Source organism: Rhinolophus sinicus, linkage group LG03 (genome assembly GCF_036562045.2).
Source record: "Rhinolophus sinicus isolate RSC01 linkage group LG03, ASM3656204v1, whole genome shotgun sequence".
NCBI classification, from domain to species: Eukaryota; Metazoa; Chordata; class Mammalia; order Chiroptera; family Rhinolophidae; genus Rhinolophus; species Rhinolophus sinicus.
In genome coordinates, this window is record NC_133753.1 from 17,500,478 (window position 1) to 17,514,972 (window position 14,495).

A 14,495-nucleotide genomic window follows, 5' to 3' on the forward strand; every position below is an offset into this window, starting at 1 on the left:
TACACGTGACACATAGAGGCCATAGAGTGCCAGAACTGACATCAGAACCAGGGTTGAACAGTACCATTTTACCCCCACCTTACAAAAACGTCTTGCAAGATGACTTTGCAGGAGGGGATTCAGTAGAAAGGGACCAATGAGTACGACATTGAAATTATGGAGTTAGACAAATTACATCATTAAACATGTGCCTCCACGCTGGGGTTCTGGACACAGTCTCTCAAGGTGGAAAAATCTGAATCCTTTCCTGTCTGCAGATGAAACATGTTTATCAGATAATGGGACCTAGGTTACTAGTTTATATGAACACATATAAAATTTCCCATTAAACACATATTCCCAACTATTTATTTTGTGAATATTTTCATTGAAGATATCCAGAGATTTACCCCAATTTTCAATTTAATATGCGACTAATCATCACCTTGCTTTGGCAAAGTATGAGTCCTAAAACTGTATCTGTGTAGGTAAAATAAAGATTGTGTATTTTTTTAGATAGCTCAATGGTCATAGGTCTCTCAGCTGATTTTGTCAGTAGCAGCCCTTTCCAGCCAAAAGCAAAATTGTTTTCTTTAGGTTTCTTTTGTTTGAGCCACCCCAAAAATTAATTTAGGTTATATTTCATTTTACACATATGGGAGTAACTCAAGTGAATCACAATTTCACAAAGTGTTCTATTAGATTATTTTTTAAAAACTGTTCACCAAATGAAGCAAAGGGCAAGAAGATTTCCTCTCTACAAATGTGATAAACCCTGTTCTCTGAACTTTAATGAATTTGTTTGTTTGTTTGTTTGTTTGTTTGTTTGTTTAGTCACTGTCATTCCTTTTAAGACTTCTTTTGGCCTCTGAGTTGATTTATCTCAGGATACAGTTATTAACTTACATGAAGGAAATTATCTGAAGTTATCTTTTAAATTGACGTGAACATGGTATTTGGTGTTGCCGGCCAGGCAGATCACAGGAATACCATGTCTTAGAGATAATCCTGGTAGAACCGACGCGGGCATTTCCATTTCTGTGTATGTTTTATTTGATGATATGTTTCTTTCTTCACCTTCGGTTTCCTGATATATTTCACTTTTGTTACTGGCATTTGCACAGCCAATAACTGCCTTGGACGATGACCTTGGTATTGTCATAAGGATAATATATTTTCACAAGGGTGAGTTCTTCTTGGAACAATTTATTCAGTGGATTAGACTCTCCCACATCAGAGCTCAGCAGGTCTTCCTGTTTCAACTGTCTGCTAGTCTAAGATTTATTAGGCTCTTCTCAAGGCACTTTTCACCAGATATATTTCATTTTGCAGTCTTCTTGATGTTTTGCAGAGAGAGTATAGTGAGTTGTAAATGTTATACCATACGTGTTGATTCTTTTTAAGTGCACATGCTTTGAAAGAAAGTCAATGAATTTCTAGTGTTCATTATTTCATTAACATTGCCTCAAAAATCTGAAATGTACATATTAGAACAGAAAAGTAATAAATAAAAAAAAAAGAAAAAAGACAACACAACAAAAATCTACACAGAAAAAAACCACTCACCTGAAGCAGGAAGTATTGACCCTGTTGTTTTTCCTTGGATGTGCTTTTATTCTCCATTTGCTTCACATACTCATCACTCCTAGTCCACTCTCCACCCTTCCCCTTCCTGCTTTCTGCCCTTGAGTTGATCCCCCCGCCCTCTCCCACCCAATCCCTTGTCAGATTTCCAGTTGGATTTGTCAAATATGAGGCACTGGGGAGTTTCAAATGATGGAGAATGAGAGAGGTTGGGTATGCTTTCCCCTGGACCAGTCCTGATTCTGTCAAGCTGATGGCAGTGGCTGTTTCCTCCAGCATATGGCTTGTGAAGGCAGACCTTCCTCTTGGCCTTCAGGCCAGGAGTGGTGATAGCTTTCTGCTATTGCTAGTCTCCAAGAGACTTGCCTCAACTTTTCTTATTGGGGACTTCAGAAAAAGACTTTTGAACCATCTCAATTTGAATCAATTTCCTGAGGGGACCTTGACTGATATGTGTGCTGTGGGTCTAGGGTTGTTGAGTAACTAGAAGGTAATCAGCATTTCAAGATGAGTTGTTTGCTTGTAATTGTTTGTTTGTTTGTTTTACATCCTTTTTCTATGAAATACTCTTATGTATTTAGTGAAACAACAGAGTACTTAATATTGTGCATTTCAGGTGTGCATGCCTAAGCAAATAGAGAGTAATAAACTTCTAAGCGTTTGTACAGAAAGAAAGAAAGAAAGAAAGAAAGAAAGAAAGAAAGAAAGAAAGAAAGAAAGAAAGAAAGAAAGAAAGAAAGAAAATAAGAATTGTTTTCCCTTGTATTTACTGGTTTCATAAAATGAGCAAGATTCTAGATCTTTACACATTGTTTGTTTACATAGCTCACAAGATAAAACAGACTTTGATCTAGCTCCCACTCTCAAATTATATGTTTTCTACTTCTTTACCCCCACTTTCCTTTACTCAGCTAGCATGGATATTGACTGACTGCCAACAGAAGATGAATTGTTTGGTTTTAAAAGATTTTCCTTATTTACAAACATTACACAAATAATCTTGAGAGAGCCACAGATTATTCATTAGCTTTTATGACTTGGTTTTGCAATTTTTCTTCTATAGGACAAAAATGCTTTGGTGAACCACTTTTAAGTAGTCAGATTATGTTGAGGAGAAATAACAAACTATTCACTGATCCGTTGCCTACCAAAATATTTATTTTGCCATTATGTAGATCTAGACCAAGCAAAACATCACAGTCTGGAATTTTCTATGTCATAGAAATCATTATAATGCAGGCTCATTCTAGAGTCTTGGGAAAAGGCCAATATAGAAGTTTCTCACAAATCATAGACCAGAGGATGGTGTGTCGCTAAAGTTTCTGAGTAGTAGTAAAGACGTTTGCAGTCAGAAATTATCAAGAAACTCAAGCTTATATTTCAAATATTGAGACTGCTACATTGAATTAACAGAGGAACATTAGGGGACAGAGGACAATCAGAGTCACCAAATTACACCAAACTAAGGAATATGAATTATGTCATAATCTACTATGTAAATGGCACCGCAGATTTGTTCAGTGCACAACCTAACAATAGTGCATGTGCAAAGATCCTGATAGAAACCATGTTGCCCAAGACATTATACCAACTGAGAACAAGCTCAAAGGAGGTGATCAATATATAGTCATTCAATTGCATTTAATTAATTTAAATCAGGTAGTAAACCCAACTATTCAGCTTCAGATTCTTATCTCTAGTTCTGAATCATTCAATCTAATCTAGCAAGTCATTTTCTTTACCACGTAAATGTACCAGTTCTTTTATGGAAACCATTTTCTGTGGCAGAGGTCAGCAAACTTTTCTGAAAGGGCCATATCATAAATATTTTAGGCTTGTGGGCCATATGGTTTCTGTCTTAATCACTTAAATCTGCACTTGTAGCATGAAAGCAGCTGTGGATAATACGTAGACAAGTATGGATGTGTTCCAAAAGATATTTATTTATACACGAGGCAGTTGTCCTATAAGTAGTAGTTTGTCCATCACAGATGTAGAAACCTCTACAGTTGGGTATGCAAAATAAAACACCACTAATATGACATCTTTTACATCTTTTCTTTTGTAACCTAATGACCTAGTTGTTATATACATGCACACACTGGGGGTGCTAAAAAAATGTATACAAGTGGACACTTTTATCAACGTTGCTCAAGTAGTAGTTTGCTATAATCAGAAGTGTCTGGATGCTGATGGTAACCACTTTGAGCATCTTTTGTAATTGCAGAAGTCAAATGTGACATGCATTCACCTTTTGTTATTGGTATATATTGAGTATTACAATTTTAATACAATTTTCCTTTCTTAAAATGTGTATACATTTTTTGGCACCCTCAGACATACTAAAACCAATCCTCTAGAAACAGAGCCAAGAATCTTTGACTTTATACTAATGTGTACATGTAAAGTTGAAACTCTGTGAAACCATGCTAATAACATAGCTTTAAGTGAGCGATTTTCAGACCTTACGAAGGGCTGAGAGACATAAATTTCAAGCATCCAGACTGTAGAAACCTCATTCAAACATTCAAGGCAATCAGTAGAGACTACATAAGAGTCACACTTTAGGAGTAAGACTAGACTTAGCCCTCACACTTTAGTCTTGCCCTAATAAAGCTTAAAACCAAGCCTAGAAAGGATCAAGCCTACCAAAACAAACCTCAACACTTTTTAAAGGAATATAATAAAATCTCTTACACTCAATGCATCATTCATTATATCAGAAACCCATGAGAAGTTACTAAACATGTGAGGCAGCTGCAAATGCGACCCAAACCCAGTAGAAAAATCAGCCAACAGAAACACAACCAGAAACAACAAAAATGATGGACTGAGCAAAAAAGAACTTTAGCTATCAACTACAATTATACATATGTTTTGGATTTAAATAAATCATAATGAGGACAACACTGCAAGATATATAAAATAGACACAAATTTGATTTGAAAGGTTTATCAACAAAAAGCAAGAAGATAAAAATAAACAACTTAAGAAAAGAAAATCAGAGATACAAATGAATAGAGATGATTTTCAATTATAAGAATAATTTTATAATAATACTGATGACAACATAATTAAAATGGAAATTTCTCTAGAAAAATATTGCTTTACAAAAATTAACTCAAGAAGTATAGAAAACCTAAACAAGTCAATAAGCAATTAAAGAAATTGAATTGTTAAACAATAATTCTTGACTACCTTCCCCATATCCTAACAAAAACAATAAACAAAAACTAAAAAGAAAAACAGCAACCTCCCAATTGTTTTCTCACACAAATTTTACAAAACCTACAAGAAACAGAAAACTGACATATTACTCAAATGACTTCAGAATATACCAAAGAAAGCTTTCCAATTCATTAAATGAAGATGATGAACAAAAGAAATAAAATATTAGTCCTGTCTTATGAAGTATGACAAGTTCACGAACTCATCCTAGAAAAGGTACTATATACCTCATCGCTGAATATCACTATGGTCACCTTCGAAGTACTCCCCTTGGGAAGCTATGCACCAATGCCAGAGCCTAGTCCACCCTTCAAAGCAATTTTGGAACTCTTTTTCTGGAATGGCCATCAGAGCTGTCATCGTATTACCCTTCATGTCCTGAATGTCATCAAAATGTCTTCCTTTAAATATTGGTTTTATCTTCAGGTAAAGAAAGACATCCTTGGGTGTCAGATCAGGTGAGTAAGGAGGGAGTTCCAATACAGTTATTTGTTTACTGGCTAAAAACTCCCTCAAAGACAGTGCCGTGTGAGCTGGTGCATCGTTGTGATGCAAGAGCCATGAATTATTGGTGAAAAGTTCAGGTCGTCTAACTTTTTCCACACAACGTTGTCAGCCCTTCCAAATAGTAAACTTGGTTAAATGTTTGTCCAGTTGGTACAAATTCATAATGAATAATCCCTCTGATATCAAAAAACATTAGCAACGTTGTTGCAACAAGTTCACGAATTTAATGATCAGACCTCGTACTTCTATAATACTTCGATGCTGTCATTAAATACCTATATTATCTTGGATAAGTTATTTAATCTCTATGAGTGTCTGTTTTCCCACCTATAAAAGTGCTTGTGAGACCAACTGTGTATAGGCCAATCCTAATCTGAAGGCACACCTCTTCCCCCACTTTATTCAGTAGAAATGACCAGGTCTGATTTAGCTCAGTGAAAGAACCAACCCTTAAGCTTTAAACACCTCCCCCTTTCTAACAAGTCCACATCCTTAATTAAGAAATGTCCTCCGTTTCAGAGACACAACAAGGTTTCTTGGTTTCATCCCTAAAAAATATGTGGTCCCTTCCTACTAGAATCGTAGCCATGCATTGCAGTCTGGCTTTTCAACCCGTCAGCATCTCTCCATGATGTATGGAAAGCTGAGATTCCATGTGCATTCTGCAACTTCTCTGCTCGTTGGTTTTACCCTCAACAAACACTGTTTTCTATTTGAGTGAAAATGGGGTGGTGTGAGTTTATTGCCCCTTGCATAATACCTGTGTTTACTATGCTAATTGTGAGACATAAAGCAAATATCATCCGAATTTATTATGAATTTCATTAACTATTATTGTTAATCACATTTTGTTCTGACAGAATTCTATTCTCTGTATTTTGCCACACCATCATTTTTCTTGCCTTTTACATCCTTCCATTTGACCTTTTCTCTCTATTCACCTTTGTGTGTTATAAAGTATTATTTTATTTTTTTGGATTCAACATTTCAGAATACTATAAGCTGATGTGTATCTTAAAACAGAATTGGACACGTAAGACTGAATATTACCCAACTTAAGCAAGAAGAAATTTCCCTGTCTTATTACTTTGTCCTTCACTGACAGAGCAGGGCTGAGATATATGTTTGCACTATGTTTTCTGTCTGCCTTGGATTGCTGTAATGAGTTGAGCTGTCAGTGGCGAGTATGTATCAAAAGGACTATGAATATGTAGAACGCAACAAGATAAGATGAACCTGAGTATGTAACATTGACTCCAAGGACATTGTATTTCTGGGTTACACCATATTACAAGTATTATTAAGTAATGTTCATTTTTCAGAGTTTTTTTTTTTTTTTTCACTCATTGTTATGAACGCTTCCTAGTGCAAGTGTATAAAAGATGTTGCTCTTGTGCGATCCCGACATCCATCAAAATTATAAAGTAGGGCGAAGGGAAACAGACATGTATAGAACACCTATTAGTAACTCACCACATCCTTTCCTAGCTTTCCTTTCAGAGCTTTGTCCTTCACATCCTTCCACCACCCAAGTTTTCAGCTAGTGATTCATTCAGTATCCACAGAAGTAGCTCATTTTAATGGACTCATCATTTTATCTACCACATCAAAATTTCTTCGTACTTCATTCTCTCTGAGGATGAAATGGAAAATGACTACTAATAAAAATTAAAAAAAAAATAGAGCCTAAACATTTACAAAGGATTGTCATATATAGATTGATTTTACTGTGTGAATCTGACAAACAGACTACAAGATTTGAAGGCCAATCATGAAAGCAAACACTTTACATTTTTACATGGAGCTTTTCTAAAAAGGAAAGTGGCTATATACTGAGAGAAAATTTATGGAAGGGTTATGCTGTGCTGGAGAGGCATTTTTGTTAGGGCTACATCCATCTGAATTATATGTTGTCAGAACAGTGGGTCATGACAGGATTCCCCACCATACCCCATTTCTTAACTATGAAAAGTAAGAGTGAACTTTTTCTCAGTACCAAAGTTCCTTAGACCTTAGGAGTTATTCTGTTCAGATTGCACATGGCAACCCATGTGATTGATGAGCTTTAAAAGTGTACAAAGAACATATGTCTACACTGATTTCATTAAATGCTCTGTAGGGTTTTAATGCTTCTGGTTTCCAACTTATTTATAGACATTTGAAGAATGCCTCATGGGAATTAAAAAGATGCAACCACAAGGATTTTATTCCTATTTTGCAATGTCAAGTAAAAATGAGTAATCTATAAAAATCCATGCAGCTAACAATGTTTCTTACTGTCCAACAAATCATTGATTCTTGGCTTATAATTCTGAGAAATGTTTAGCCCTTGTCATTTTAAGTTAAACTACTTATAACAATTCAAGTCTAAACCTCAAGAAGAAGTTATGAAACCATGTCCTTCGACACTGATGCCCTTTGCAGGCTCTCTGACCCTTAGGAGGACATTTTCCAATTGGCTTTTAAACCAAATAATAATTTTACCCTGGCTCTGTAGGGCTACTATGTCTTTAAAATCTGGAATTACAAAAAAATTGAAGAAAAAAGGCTTACCTCCTACTTCAAAGAAAACCATATATGATGGCTCTAAGATACAAACTAGCTTCCTTGTCATGCCATTCAGTCACGTCTCTACCTGCCAAATATCAGTGATAATAGGAATATGAATCATATATTAGCAATCTGTTAGCAGGACCAGGCCATCTTTCCTGTTGGTTAATATACTTGTTTATTGCAATGCTACTTAGAATAGTCTAAGAGAACAAATATCAATTTATTACACTGTTGTCTTAACTCTGTTCCACCCACCCACCCCACTGTAGAGTGGGAGACCTACGATTCTAGGCAGTGTCCTAGTCACAGTGTCCCAGTCCCAAATGCCTAGCACAATAATAAAAGTCTGTTAAATGCATGCATGGATGGATGAATACGGTTTATCTTGAAACAGATTCTTTTAACAGCATCTAAATCATTTGTTGATAAAAATAAAAACTAGTAGGGCTTGAAAATATAAATAGATGAATGAATAAATAAGTAAATAAATGTACCGAAATTAAAGTTTCTTTTAATTGTTCCTACCTAAATTAAAATGTTCTTACATGTTATTATGGACACATAATGATTCACATATGCATGTATATAAATGCATGTGTATGTGCATGTGTGCAAGGTCTGACAATTACGTTCACAAGCTCATCCTAGAAAAAGTGCCGCATACCTCATTGCTGAATGTCATTATGGAAGTACTCTCCTTGGGAAGTTATGCACTGACACCAGCGCCTAGTCCACCCTGCAAAGCAATTTTGGAACTCTTTTTCTGGAATGGCCATCAGAGCTGTTGTGTATTATCCTTGATGTCCTGAATGTCATCAAAATGTTTTCATTTCAATAGTTCCTTTATCTTCAGGTAAAGAAAGAAGTCATTGGGGCCCAGATCAGGTGAGTAGGGAGGGTGTTCCAATACAGTTATTTGTTTACTGGTTAAAAACTCCCTCACAGACAGTGCCATGTGAGCTGGTTTATTGTGGTGACGCAAAAGCCATGAATTGTTGGCATAAAGTTCATGTTGTCTTAACTTTTTTCACACAGCCTTTTCAGCCCTCCCAAATAGTAAACTTGGTTAACTGTTTGTCTAGTTGGTACAAATTCATAACGAATAAGCCCTCTGATATCAAAGAAAAGTTAGCAACATCATTACAAGTTCGCAAACTTGATTTTCAGATTTTCGTATGTATATAAATTTAAGATGATAGTGCCTTGGAAAATAGAGTTATTTCTTTATGAAAAGCATATAGCTGTCACCATATGTGAAAAATTGATTAAGCTACATAAACCAGTTGAAATTACCACAAACATTGAAAAGAGTGGTAATGAAAATATATGTAAGTATGTATTTGAGGATAATGTTGAAACTTAGCAAAACCTTACCTGACTTTTCTATATTTTTAACTTTTCAAAGTACCTTGTACCAACTTCTTTGTTGGATATTCAAAACAATAAAGGGGGAAAAAATACAGATATAACTTTACATATTCTAGTAATGAAAATACTAAGTAAAGCAAACTTCTGTCCCTTGGTTTGACCATAGACCCAACTTATGTCAGAAACCTCCAAACAGGACCCAGACCTCATGATTCTTTAGTCTTCTTTTCTATTAAATAATTAAACTTGTTGGGAGATGCTAAACAGGAGAATATTTTGAAGGTATACATTTAATAAATTAACAGAACAAAGTAGAAAAAATCATTTATTTAGTGTAAGAGAAGTTTTGTTTTGTTTTCTTTTCCTGCTTTCAATTTAAGGTCCAAATGTAAGCATTTGAAAAACTCTAAATCATTCATTAAATTATTAACAAGTATTTTTGAGGGCCTAAACTGTCCCAAGCAGCATTCAAGCCTTTGAGAATATAATGGGATAGTCATTGTAGGGATAATAAAGAGACTAAACCCTTCCTTTCATGGAGCTTATATTCCAAAATGGAGGAACAACAATACACAAGAAAATAAATTAAATAATTCTGAAACTAAGTGATGCAAAAAAAAAGAAAAAAAACAATAGAAACTATATAGATGGTGTGTGTTTGTTTGTGTGTGTGTGTGTGAACTTTAAATAGGGTCATCATAAAGGGTCTTTGAGGAGATAATGTTTGAACTGTAGTAAGGATGTATATTTTGCCAGGTCATTTAAATAACATTTAACTGTATACTGCTTCAAATAAATTTAATGGGAAATAACTCAAAAAGGTTAAAAACAAACAAATCCACAAGTTATTTGATATAAATTATGATAAATGGTCAACTTAAATTACTTTTACTGATTTTTGCACAATTTTGACATTGTTACATAAAATTGAGCCTTGATATCTAAGGGTGCCCTATACACAGATTCAACCAACCACAGATTGTAAATATTCTGAAAAATATGTTGCTTTCTTGCTGACCTGTACTATGTAATTATGCCTACGAATATAATAATTGCCTCTGTACTGAACATGTAGACACTTTTTTCTTTTTATAATGCCCTTAAGCTATTATAATTAATCTAGAGAAGATTGAAAGTATGTGGGCGGATGTGTGTAGGTTATATGCAAATACCATGGTAAGCCATTGTATATGAGGGACTTGAGCATCTGTGAATTTTGGTATCCACAGCGTGTACTGGAACCAACCCATGATAGATACTGAGGACGACTGTACATACGTATTAAATGTATTCAATAAATCATAGAGTATCTTGCTTTCAGTAATTATTTGTTTAATTATTTCCTTGTACCTCCTTTGCCATTATTAGAGATCTGTTGATTTCATTGTCTTGTCGGCAAGAAGCTGGCAAAAATAATTGACACAATTTTCTGAATTAGCTGAATAACTTTTGTGCAAAATGACTGACTTTCATTACTAGTAGCTAAGTGTGTGTAGGTGTTTATTACTTTGTTAGATTTTTGGCTAATTTGAACAGTATAAATATTACAAATATTATTTTCCTTACATAGTATTCATTTTATCTGTTTGTTTGTTAACAAACCACCTTGATACATCACTGTCTTAATATAACTATTTTTAATCTCGCACAGATCTGTGGCTTGACCAGGGTTAGCTGGGGGAATTTTCATGTGAGATCTGTCACATAGTCAGATGCTCTGCTGAGCTTGATGTCCAAGCACAGCTGAACAATAGCTGTTAGCTGGGAGTTCAGCCTGGAGCATTGATCAGCCCACGAGCACTTGCTTTCTCCATGTCTCTTGAGCTGCTCACAGCAGAGAAGCTGGTTTCCAAGATAGATTACCCCAAGAAGAACAGTTCAAAGGGATTTAGCTGGAAACCTCAAGGGTTGTTCTGTTTGGCCTTGGAAATCTCCTAAGATCACAACCATCCATTTTCTTAGTTCCGAATTCAAGGAGCAACCCAAATTCAATAAGAAAACACATAATAGGGAAGAATGATTCATTGGATGGCCATCTTTGGAAATCAGCCACTATACATTGTCTGGTACCCATGCTTAAAGGTGTTAGATGATTATGTGGGGGAATTCATAGACATAAACCACTTGTGAGAGCTGCAGAGAGTGTTGGTCTGCTGGCTTGTTCACCATACCAGTGTCTGAGGGTAGTACAAAGCATGCCACTGGTTAAAATGATAACATATGTGTCTGGTGGTAAGGAGATTAAGAGTTATAGAGTATAGATCAGAAAGAGTTCAGCAGCATATAGCCCATTTGCTCTATTGATTTTTTTTTTGAACTATTATAAAGTAAGATGGATAACATGTGTAAAGATAAGAAAGAGCCAGAATTTTTTAAAAAAAGAATATGTTTAAACTGAGGGAAATAGCTTTGGAAAATAAATTATAGATTATTGGTAAGATTAAGCACAGACAATATATATTATGATTTGTTGCTTCAAAAATGTCAATGACTAAATATTACTTTAGATTTGAAAATGTATGTGAAATTAATACATCATTGGTATTCAAATGGCAGTCTTACTTTTAATTTTCCCAAAGCTTAAACTTGTTTATCAGATTAATGTGTAATCTACTTTATCTTAAAGATGAAACATAGTTTATATTACAATCTAAAATATAGGAAACTACAATTATATTTGTGAGTAGATATACATATCTCAACACACATACAATCCTCACAGTTTATATTTTATGTAAAAGTTACTTTTACTATCACCTAAATCTCATCTCAATTATTACAAGGGAATCAAACAACTATCTTTAGATCTAGAATTCCCCAATTCTAATACTTAAAAAAAGCATTACTGTGTTTAAGCTATAAAGTAGTAGTAAAAGTGAGGTAAGAGAACCACCTCAGAAGCTATATTTTAAGTACTACTTATAAATCAGTGATTTTCAATATTCTTTATTACACATTGGATGTCTAGCTTTAGTCAAGTAGTACAATTATTTGATTTGGTCCAACAGTAACATTAGCAAAAATTTTTCTCCTCTAAAATAAGTCCGCTTGAATTATGGTACCTTTGAAATCTTCAGCAATGCTTTTCTTTTTTTCAGTATCCCTAGCAAAGTCACATCCATCATGGGAAATTACTCTGATTATATTCCATTGCACTTGTGTTGACGTGTTTCAAAGAGATGATTTTACCAAGATCATCTTTACCAAGATTGTAGGGAATAACTTCTAGGTGGGATTTCTATTTAAGTATTACAGTCCCCATCTGGAAATCCAGGTAGCTCATAACCTGTATGAAATTGAATCTGTTCATTTAAATTAACTATAGAGAAAATCTCCTATCATCTAGACTCCAATTTTCCCAGAATTAACTGAACCAGGAGGACGGCAATTTGAGTTACATTGTACCTTTAACCACTGAAATTGAATCTGAATTAACTCGTAGATAACAGCTCACCCTTGCTAAATTGATGATTTCAAAGTTGAACATGAGCCTTACAGTGGAGAATTATTTCTTAAATTGCCCTAAAATAAACTAGACAATAGGAACACATCTGTGCTAAATTTGCCCTCGTTGCCTTAAAAGAAGAAAGGAAAACCGAGGGTCATTTTACATACTGTTATTGACTTTTCCAAGCTAATGTTTTCTTGTGTCGCCCATTAACAAGACTTGCCAAACGGATTTGCTGTGTGCTTCAGGATGGGAATGCACACTGCTCTGTTTACCTGTCTCCTGGACTCTGCTCAGGAAAGAAAGCTAGAGGGAATTCTAACAGGGAAGTGTTCTTATCCAAGAACTCAGGAAAAAAAAAAAAAAAAAGGGCAAATATTGACTGATGACCTAGTATATTCAGCACCGTGTTAAGGCCAAGTAAGGAGCTACTACCAATAACATGGAAGATACACATTAGATTTGAATCTGTGTAAACAAATGGGAATCAAAGAACACTATACCAGTGATCAGGACCAGGCAAAAAACAAAACAAAACAAAACAAAAACCAACAACAAAAACCTGGTTGACTACAGGGCATGCAAATAATTAAAACTCCAGATAACTAAGATTCAGAAAGAAAGACAGATAAACAAATTAGAAAAAGCCTCATGAGCTGAGACAGTGATATACGGAGAACAATTGTATCACAATAAGAAAAAGAAAATCATCCCTATATTCCTTTTATTTCATAGATTCAATCAGTGTTTCTGGCACATAGAAGTATTTGATAAATACATGTTGTTTTGAATTAAACGATGACGAATTGAAGCCTGAAGAGCTTGCTGTCCCCGAGTGTCATCATTACTGAGCTGTCAAGGATCAAATATAGATTCTGATTCTCCTTAGGATTTGTGAAGAGTAGAAGAATGATTTTGACAAAGCTATTAACTTCAGATGCATCTGTGAAATTTAATGAATGGGAGCCACTGGGTCTTATAGGAGACCCAGTCTTATTTCAAATGAGACACTCATATGAGACATCTCATAGTAGAGAGCTTTTGGATGCTTAGAGTCATATGACTTTCTAGAAGTTCCGTGCCTGGCTTCCTTGAAGATAGGCTGTATCCATACATATTTGAACAGTGATCTGAGCATCCACCCACTATTGCCAGGTAGCATAATTCACCAAGAGATGAAGATGCTGCTCCTATGGCTCTAATCATGGCTAGATTTTCTCTTTGGACACATTTGTCCTTTCTTGTTCGCTATCTACTGAGAAGAAAGGCAGATGAAAAAACACACAATAGAGTCCTAAGAATACCTCCTGAGTTTTACACACATATTGAAGGACTTCCCTGACACCGGTTTGGGGCCACACTCAGTACTGTATCCCATGCCAATAAATAACACGTCCATTTATTTTTAATATGTTAGCAAGAAAAAATAAATTTTGTTGAGAATGTCATAGATAGGAGAAGTCACACCATACTGCATAGAATAAACTTAGAACAAATCACCATTTAGGCGTCAGTGCTACTCTCCCAGGGGCCCCCTCTGGTTGTCAAACATCTCACCTGTCCTCCCTCTTTCTCATCGCAAGTTTGAATCTCCTCTAGTGTTCTGAACAATTCAGCTTGGTCTCTTGTGTACCTCATGGTGTAAAAAAAAAAAAAAAAAGAAAAGAAAAGAAAAAGCTAAGAAAATAGCCACACTTTAATTCACAGATTAGCTTATTGACTATCTTGTATTATTGAAGCAATTTCTTAGAGGTCTTACCTCTCATCCAAAGTAGCTAATTAAAGCATACATCTAAGAAAATACTCATCTTTTTATAGCAATCTTCTT

At 35.0% G+C, this 14,495-nt stretch overlaps 1 long non-coding RNA gene across 1 annotated transcript; it reads right to left on the minus strand.

Annotated features, from left to right (window-relative positions):
- Positions 1 to 798: 798 nt before the first annotated feature.
- On the minus strand, positions 799 to 8,746 carry LOC141570519 (uncharacterized). Its single transcript, XR_012494574.1, has 4 exons — positions 8,516 to 8,746; positions 7,852 to 7,933; positions 6,772 to 6,931; positions 799 to 1,391 (listed from the first exon to the last, which is right to left on the minus strand). It is a non-coding gene; the product is annotated as an uncharacterized LOC141570519 (long non-coding RNA).
- Between the last annotated feature and the right edge of the window lie 5,749 nt (positions 8,747 to 14,495).